Source organism: Solanum tuberosum, unplaced genomic scaffold, assembly GCF_000226075.1.
Source record: "Solanum tuberosum cultivar DM 1-3 516 R44 unplaced genomic scaffold, SolTub_3.0 scf00513, whole genome shotgun sequence".
NCBI lineage: Eukaryota > Viridiplantae > Streptophyta > Magnoliopsida > Solanales > Solanaceae > Solanum > Solanum tuberosum.
In genome coordinates this window covers 329,159-339,340 of record NW_006239433.1, presented here as the reverse complement: position 1 = coordinate 339,340, position 10,182 = coordinate 329,159, and positions in this window count along the sequence as shown.

The following is a 10,182-nucleotide window of genomic DNA, read 5'->3' as shown; positions in this document are numbered from 1 at the left end:
ATAAGAAAAGGCCTTACTATAGATATTGTAGGAGTAAAATAAACATGTCAAAAATTAGGTGAGAACAACATGCCCCTCTTTGCTTGAAAACATGAAGAGTTTTCAAGCGAAGAAAGTGAACGAAGTGACTAAATTTTTTTTGTTTCAAACTCCGTTGATGCCATTTTGAAAAATATGACCGAACCTTGGTTTAGAGGTTGCCTACATACCCTTGATTAAAAGGAAATCAGGTCAGTGTAGTTCGAGAAACTTTGATAGTCGAAACTATCAGAAATTATGGTCAAAAGATTGCTTCATATTGCTTGTCATCATCTACTGTCTATAATTACAAAGAAAGAGCTACAGAACTATGCCTCTCTACATTATAAGAGTTACAAGATCCCTTCTTGATGTTTTTTCTTAGGGTCTCGTCTTGATCTCTGAGATTGATCTTCATGCTCTCTTGGCTGCTTGTGGATCATTCTCAGGTGCATGTTTTAACTTGAGTTGGCGGTTAATACTCAAAACTCAAGATCACAAAATGAAGAACACAAAAAGGATGTGTTTCTTTTAGGGAAGAAAAAAATGAGAATCTTGAACTAGGACGTATAACCCTAGAAAGAAAAGGAGAAGTGGGGCGTGTTACCCTGAGAGTTTCAAATAAGACGTATTGTCTTTGTGGATTGTCCTAAGATTGGGTGTATCCCCAAAAATGCGAATATGGTGCGTATAACCCATGAATGTTGGTGCGTATTTCCCAGGATATGCATATGGTGCGTATTGCCCAGGAATAGAGAATTGATGTGTATTGCATGTGAATAAGGACTGGTGCGCATTGCATATGAAAGAAGACTAGTGTGTATTGCACATGAATGCAATATCGATGCGTATTGCATGGGATTTTGATTGGTACGTCTTGCTCATGAAAGAAAAACTAGTACGTTTTGCACGTGAATAAAGGATTGGTGCGTATTTGCACGGAATTCAGATTGGTGCGTACTGCACGGAATTCAGACTGGTGCGTATTACACATGAATAAAGGATGGTGCGTATTGCACATGAATAAAGGACGTGTGCATATTGCACGGAATTTAGATTGGTGCGTATTGCCCGAAGCTCTCAAATTGAGAGGCAAGAATGCGAATAGCATGAGATGAAACAACAAACATGTGAAGACTTTGGAGAACTTCTTTTTTGTGATGTTTCATTTTTGACTTGTATTCCCGCATTTTCTTTTGTTCCTGTGTTGAGCAAAAGAAAGAGAAAATTGTTAGTTTAAAGTGGTAGTTAGTTTATGGCCTTGATGCTCCGATGACTTGACCATACTCCTGACCAATTTCTCCAATTGTACTCCAAATCCTTGGTTGAACAACCTTTGAAGCTTTCTCTTTGTCAATTCAGGGGCCTTGATCTTTTTGGTACTATCAAATATCATGGTGCGATTATGTCCCAAAGAATGAATTTTCCTTTTGAATTTTGTTTTCATGACTTGAGAGACTATATCGTGTTCCTTCATGAGTTTTCAGTGAAGATCTGGGTGTTTTTAGTCCTTGTTCGATGGCATGTCAACTCGGATACTCAACTTTACTTTTGGAAACCCGTAGTAAGCTTTGCAATCTTTTACCTTATTTTGTCAAGAGATTATACCGAAAAGACTAGAAAAATATCAGACTTAAGAGTGTGAAAAATTGGATCAAGAAAGACTATAAACTTAAGGAAGGGCATTTCTTTTTGAAGAAAAATGAGAAAGAGAACTTATCTGGAGGCATATGTCGACTTTGAGTGAACCATGACATGCACTTTGGACTTGACCCTGGATCCGTTTGAGTTGTTTAATTCTCAAAATCTAAACCATTATCAATTTATAACTAATCTATGTATTCTTCATGCAGAGGTATCGAGAAATGGTAATCTTTGCAAATTTCTTCCTATTAGTAATTTTCATGATGTTTTCTTCTTTTATCTGAAGGTACCCGTAAGAGTTTTCACCGATAAGATTTTCTCTCTTGTCGTCTTATGGTGCCTATAAAGGTTTTCACCGATGAGACTCTCTTATTTTTATTTTTTTTACTTAAGGTGCTCACAAGGGTTTTCACTCAAAAGTTTTTTCTCTTTTTTCAACAATGTTGTATGATCAATTGTCCGTGCAAGACACATTGAATCTATCATTCTTAGAGTTGATCAAAATGTTAGTTGCTAGAATAAAATCATAAATGAAATTACAATTTGACACTATTCTATAAAAAAAATGCCCCAGTTTTCTATAAATACTGGAATATTGATTTTTTTTGGTATGGCCGAACCCTAAAGGGTTGCCTACGTATCATTTCGGAATCAGGTCAAACGTAGTTCAAATTTTAAAAGAGAGGATTTTTGGTTTGTTTTTCTATTTTTTTAAAGAGATGCCTTTGTTCTCTCAACTATAAACTTGCCACAGTATCTTAGAACACATTAGATGTAGTATCTTTTGACTGCGTCCGCATTAACAATCATGCTTGCGATTTTTTCCCTCCACGTCCGTAAGGTGAAAGGCTCCTTTGGAAAACACTTCCTTGATAAGATATGGACCTTGCCAATTTGAGGCGAACTTTCCCTTGGCTTCTTCTTGGTGCGGGAGAATGCGCTTTAAGACTAGTTGACCTACTTCAATTTGTCTTGGGTGCATCTTTTTGTTGTATGCACGAGCCATCCGTTGCTGATACAGTTGACCAAAATAAACGACCGTCAATTGTTTCTCATCTATTAATATGAGCTACTTTAGTCAGGTTTTGACCCATTCAGTACCTTCAATTTCAGCCTCGACAATAATTTGAATAGATGGAATTTCGACTTCTGCTGGTGTCATAGCCTCAGTCCCATACACCAGCAAATACGAAGTTGCGCCAATCGAGGTGCGCACTATTGTGCAGTATCCCAAAAATGTGAAAGGTAGCTTCTTATGCCATTGTCTGGTGTTTTGAACCATCTTCCTGAGAATCTTTTTGATATTCTTGTTGGCAGCCTCCACAGCTCCGTTGGCTTTTGGTCGGTATGGAGTAGAATTGTGATACACAATTTTGAACTGCTCACATACTTCTTTCATCAAATTGTTATTAAGGTTTGTAGCATTATCTGTTATGATAGCTCTTGGGATACCAAATCGACAAATGATGTTCGAATGGACAAAATCCACGACCGCCTTCTTAGTGACTTCTTTAAAAGTGATCACCTCCACCCATTTGGTAAAGTAATCAATTGCGACCAAAATGAATCGATGTCCATTAAAAGCTTTTGGCTCAATTGGTCCGATGACATCCATTCCCCATGCAACAAAGGGCCAAGGAGCGGCCATGGGATGTAACTCTGAAGGAGGTGAATGAATGAGATCACCATGAATTTGACACTGATGACATTTTTTCACAAAGTGAAAGCAATCTCGTTCCATGGTAGGCCAGTAATATCCTGCTCAAAGTATCTTTTTTGCAAGGACATATCCATTCATGTGTGGTCCACATACCCCAACATGTACTTTATTCATGATCTTCTCGGCTTCTTCAACATCCACACATCTCAATAAGTTCAGATTCAGGGTTCATTTATATAAAACTTCACCGTTCAAAAAAAACCCATTAGCCAGGCGTCTAATAGTCATTTTTTTGGCTTCCATTGGCATGTTCGGGACATTTCCCTGTTTGCAAGAAATTCTTGATGTCTAGGTACCACGGTTCACCATCTGATTCTGCTTCCACAGTGTTACAATAGCCATGTTGGTCTCGAAGTTGAATCTCCAAGGGGTAATGCAAGTGTTTCCAGGATATGGAAGCATTGAGGCCAAAGTAGCCAAGGCATCTGCCAATTCATTATGAAATATGAGGATGCATCTCAACTCGATGGACCTAAACCTTTTGCTAAGATCTTCCACACATTGTTTGTATAGAAGAAGCTTGAGGTCTCGAGTTTTCCATTCGCCTTGAGCTTGCCGAATAAGCAAATCAGAATCTCCAACACAATCAATTCTTGCACACCCAAAATCTATTTCCATATTTAGACCCATGATGCAAAGCTTCATACTCTGTTGTGTTATTTGTACAGAAGAAACGAAGTCGGGCCGTTGCAGGGTAATACTGCCCTATGGGCTATATGAGAACTGCCCCAATCCCTGTGCCTTTTTTGTTGATTGCTCCATCAAAGTATAATTGCTACGCCTGATTTTCATCTGAATCCACTTCTTCAACTAAGTTAATCTCTTCATCTAGAAAATAAGTATCCAATGTTTCGTAGGCGCCATCAACTGGATTCTCTGCCAAGTGGTCTGCCAAAGCTTGATCTTTCATTGCAGTTCGAGTGGCATATATAATGTCAAATTCAGTGAGCAAGATTTGCCATTTTGCGAGTCTGCCAGTTGGCATTGACTTCTGAAAGATGTACTTCAAAGGATCCATCCTAGATATGAGGTAAGTTGTGTAGGACAAAAGGTAATGCCTTAACTTTTGGGCTACCCAAGTTAGGGCGCAACATGTCCTTTCGAAGAGGGTGTACTTGACCTCATAACTAGTGAATTTTTTGCTCAGGTAGTAGATAGTTTGCTCCTTCCTGCCTGTGGAATCGTGTTGGCCGAGAACACACCCAAATGAATTATATGTCACTGAAAGATATAGAAAGAGAGGCCTATCAGGTTAAGGCGGGACCAATACGGGAGGGTTGGACAAATACTCCTTGATTTTTCCAAAAGCTTGTTAACAATCCTCAGTCCAGCTGACAACAACATCCTTTTTCAAAAGTCTGAAAATGGGCTCACAAGTGGTTGTGAGTTGAGCAATAAACATGTTGATGTAGTTCAACCTTCCAAGTAGACTCATGACTTCGGTCTTATTTTTCGGGGGTGGCAAATCTCAAATGGCTTTTATTTTGGAAGGATCCAATTTGATTCCCCTTCTACTAACAATAAAACCCACAAGTTTTCCAGATGGAACTCCAAATGCACATTTTGCTGGATTAAGCTTGAGATCATACCTCCGCACTCTTTCAGAGAATTTTCTCAGATCTTGAACATTGTCAGCTTGTGTTTTAGACTTGATGATTACGTCATCGACGTATACTTCAATTTCTTTTGTATCATATCATGAAACATGGTGGTCATAGTCCTCATGTAAGTTGCCTCAACATTTTAAAGACCAAATGGCATGACTCTGTAGCAATAAGTCCCCCATGGAGTGGTGAAAGCAGTTTTCTCAGCGTCCTCTTCATCTATCAAGATTTGATGATACCCAGCATAACAATCCACAAAAGATTAAATTTCGTGTTTGGCACAATTATCAACTAGAATGTGGATATTGGGCAAGGGAAAGTTGTCTTTTGGACTAGCTTTGCTCAAATCCCGATAGTCAACACAAACTCTTGTCTTTCCATCCTTTTTCGGCACAGGAACAACATTTGCCAACCAAGTAATGTAACGAATGGTTTGGATCACATTTGAATTTAGTTGTTTCATGATTTCTTCCTTGATTTTTTCACTCACGTCCGATTTGAATTTTCTTCTTTTCTGTTGGACGAGTGGAAAATCAGAATGAGTGGGCAACTTATGGACCACTAAATCAACACTTAAACCTAGCATGTCATCATAAGACCAAGCAAACACATCTTTGTATTCAAACAAAAGTTGTATTATGGCATCTTTAATTTCCTTCTTGACATGAAGACTTATTTTTATTTCTTTCACTTCCTCATTACTTTCCAAATTGATTGCCTCGGTTTCCCTAAGATTAGGCTTAGGTTTGTGCTCAAACTATTCCAATTCCCTATTAATTTCCCTAAAAGCCTCTTCTTCATCATATTCAACCTCTTGACTCGGTGATTCAAGAATAAACAACTCTTTGAGATCTGGGAGTGAATTCCGCATGCATGTCATGTTATCAAAGCTGGCATATACAGAACTGGAAAATGGGGAATAAGAATTAAGGGAGGGGAAAAGACAGATATTTGATATGAAATTGAAATTTCATTTCATTGAAGTTGAAAAAAAGAATAGAAGGGTTAACACTAATACAAAACATTTTCAAATATTCGGATCACAACCCTGACAACAACAAAATACAAAAGAGTAGCAAACGAACTACCAAGACTTATTCCTTATTGAGAAATGAGTGGCTTTCTAATTGTTTAGCTCAAAACCTGAGCCCACAAGCTGCACATCGGCATGACTTGAACCTTCACCAACTTGGACCATGTTTACTTCACAAAACAACTAACTGAGATTCTGAATAACTTCTTCAATGTCTTCATAAGTAAAGGAAGCTTCCATTTCTGGACCCTGAGACTTGATAAAGGAATGAGAAATATGGGGAATCGGTTGTGGCAGCGCCCAATCAGTCCTTTTGTGGTTCTTAGCCTTATCTCCATTTATCTTACTTTGTTTGTATCCGAGGCCAGAGGTGCCTTGGTTTCCTAAAGAGTAATAGGGTCCATGATTCCTTGCGAACATAGTCCCAAACCTTTACCAGGTTGATAATCATATTTGAGCATGGTCGTTACTACCATTGAAGAGAAAGAAGAGAGACATGGTTGGATGATGGGGTCTCCTTCTTTAAAGCGATCAACAAATACGACCTCAAAAGACTGGTAAACAACGGAATCACATCCTTCTTTGTCCTCAATGTATGGAATGGATGGATCTCTGTAAATAGGTAAATCATTTTCCCCATGCACTATGATCTCCTAATGGTAGTATTCAAACTTAACAACTTGATGCAGAGTTGATGGGACTACCCGAGCTAAGTGGATCCATGGCCTTCCCAATAGAAAATTATAAGATGTGTCCATGTCCATTACTTGGAACATAATCATAAAGTCCACCAGTCCAATTGTCAAGTTCAACTTGATTTCACCAATGGTATCCCGCCTTGAGCCGTCATAAGCTCGAATACATACATTGCTGGGGCGAATTCTATCAGGGTTAATTTTCAAGCTTTGCAGCGTAGAGAGAGGACATATGTCTACCCCTGATCCTCAATCTATCATGACCTTTTTTACATAGTACCCTTCATATTTCAATGTAAGAAGCAAAGCTATGTTGTGTCCAGCTCCCTCCGTGGGCAACTCATCATCACTGAAGGTGATGGTGTTCGACTCAAAGATGCCCTTGACCATTTTATCTAACTGATTTACCGTGGTCTCCTTCGATACATGTTCTTCATTCAAAATATTATTCACAACACGACGATGTTATTCTGAGTGCAAGAGTAAAGACAACAGTGAAATCTGTGCAGGGGTTTTCTTCAATTGTTCCACAACAGAGTAATCTGGAACCTTAATCTTTTTTAGAAACCCTTATGCTTCTTCCTTAGTAACAGCTTTCTTCAGTGGTACTTGGATATTTTGAGTCATCTTCCCTTTTCTTAACTCTTCTGGAGAATAACATCTTCCGGAGCGTGTCAGCCCTCCTGCTTCATCAACTTCTTCAACAATCTACTTTCCTCGGTAAACCACAATGATTTTGTTATAGTTCCAAGGAACAGCCTTTGAATTAGTTACCGGGAGTTGCTGGACGGGCTTAACAAAGATAGGTTCTTTCAACTTTGCCAAGCAACTTTGGTCTTGTTGTGTTAATGAAAGGCCTTTTGATACATACAACTTCGGCATACCCACTCGAACTTCAATCCCCTTCAAAACCCCAGGACACACAAAACTTGGTATCAAGATTGACACCTTCCATACTCAAAGATGCGACTGGTTTTGAACTCTTTAACGACATGTCTTCCTCTCCGATCTTACTAAACAACTTTCCCATGATCGATTAGCTTATCTATCGCTCCCTTCAAGGTCCAACAATTATCAGTGATGTGTCCTTGTGCCCCTGAATGATACTCACATATTTCATTGACCTGGAAACCTAGAGTAGTTGGATTTAGACGATGTGGTGGGATAGACTCAATCATTCTTATCTTTCTTAACTTTTGAAACAAGTTGGAGTATGACTCTCCCAATGGAGTGAATTTCCTTTTTTGTCCCTGATCTTGAGCATAATTTTGCCTAGGAGGAGGGTTGTAAGGGACCTGATAGGGTGGTCGTGGTGGCCAAAGGTTTTCTTGAGTTAGGGCCCAAAAATGTTGGCGATTGGGAGGATGCACATATTGCTGAGCATTGAAGACTGTGTATGCAGATGGAGACACTGAATATTGAGGAACATAAGGGTAGTAATGTTGAGGATAGCTAGATTGTCCCTGAACTGGTGGGTAAGGACAATTAGAATTCCTTTGAGCACCCCTTGACCCTGATGCTAGCGAAGAAACTTTCTATTTTCTTTTACGATTTCCAAAACTGCCTGAACCACCTTGAATGGCTTGTGTTGTAGCTTTGATTTCCTCCTGGCTCACGATCCTTCCTATTTTGAGACCACTTTCGACCATTTCTCCAATTTTGATTGTTGTGTGAAACGATCTTACCATTGCGGCTGTCAGGTGGTGGAAGTAGTTAGGATCTTGAGCCTCTATGAAAATATCAACCAATTTTTACTCATCTAATGGTGGCTTGACCCGGGCTGCTTGTTCCCTCCATTTGATAGCATACTCTCTGAAGCTTTCATTTGGCTTCTTTCTCATATTAGAGAGTGTATTGTGATCTGGCATAATGTCGACATTGTACTGAAATTGTCTAACAAAATCTTGAGCCATATCATCCCAGATGTGCTAGTGGGAGATTTCTTGGTCTATAAACCATTCAGGGGCAACACCAGTCAGGCTCTCACCAAAATAAGCCATGAGTAGTTCATTTTTACCCCAGCACCCCTAAGTTGATTGATGTATCTCTTGAGGTGAGATATGGGATCACCGTGCTCGTCATACTTATCAAACTTAGGGGTTTTGAATCAAGGTGGCAGGTGGACATTTAGGAACATACACAAGTCTTTGAATGCGATACTTTTGTGCCCTCCTAGCCCTTGCATACTTTTCATGTGTTGCTCGATGTTTTTCATGTTTTTCAACATTTCCTCTTGCTCTGAGTCTTGAGTGGGCCTCTCAACATCCATAGGGGAGCCAAATTGTACAGAGTTAGGGGCCCCGAATGCTATCCCAGGAGTATAGTACTACTCTGGATGGGCGGTGACCTGTCCCTCTTGAGTTGCTCTCTGTGTCACAGTTGGTTGTGGGAAAGTATAGACGAGTGCAGCTGTCATGACAATGGGATTATTCCTGAATGGCATGCCTTGAGGGAGTGTTGTTGTTGGTCCAGCCCCACAATTATCAAATGGACCATACCCTGGAGGGAAGAAAGGATCTGATATCGGGACCTGAGAAGATGAAGATCGGATACTAGTGATCTCAGGAAAACCAGAAATAGACGTTGATGGTTCTTGGCCATTGGCCCAGGCTTGCCACAACTATGCCATAACATGTCTCAATGTACGATTTTCTTCAACAATAGCTGACTCTCTTGTCGTTGAATCAACTGGAGTATCCAGCGAGTTCACCACAGTTTCAGTATTGGTTGTCATTAATGCTCTTACCTTAGCCCTGGTAAAGTACGGGTGTTCTGCCAGTTTACCACAAACCATCCACCGAAAGCTTACTAAACTAAAGAGAAATGAACAAACTTGTTAGGGGTTAGACAATTTTACACATCAATCACACATTTGTTAATCACATAGTAACATGAGTTTAAAAGGCCATTGTCTTATCCCAGCTTTACTTTGCTTATTGTCTCCTCCTTTTTTCTTTTCTTTTCTTTTCTTTTAAAAAAAAGTTTTGATCGAACACTTTGGAGGTTGCCTATGTATCATGTCGCCGCATGACTCAAATCATTACGTAGTTCAGAAATTTAGATAACTCAACAACATTAATTTAGACAAGCAAAACCAAACCCTTCCATTCATTTCCAAAAAAATTAATCAAAACGACAAAATCAATGGGTTTAAACACAACCATGATCAACATGATCTCCTTGAACACCAAACTTTAAACTGAAACACTGAGTCTTAAACAAAACAAGATGAAACAAACAACAAATAAAAACAGCTAAACTCTTCTTCAATCTTCATCATCTTCCTGGGGCTTTCTTTGTCCTCCCAAGGTCTCATACAGATTCAACAACACATTCGGCAGAGGGGGAACAATTGCCCGTGCTTGCACAGCCACTTCTGGGTCATTCATACGACGATGATTTTTAATAACATAGGAGGTTTGTTTCGCCAGCTGATGAACTTAACGCCTAGCCCTTCCCATATTTTCA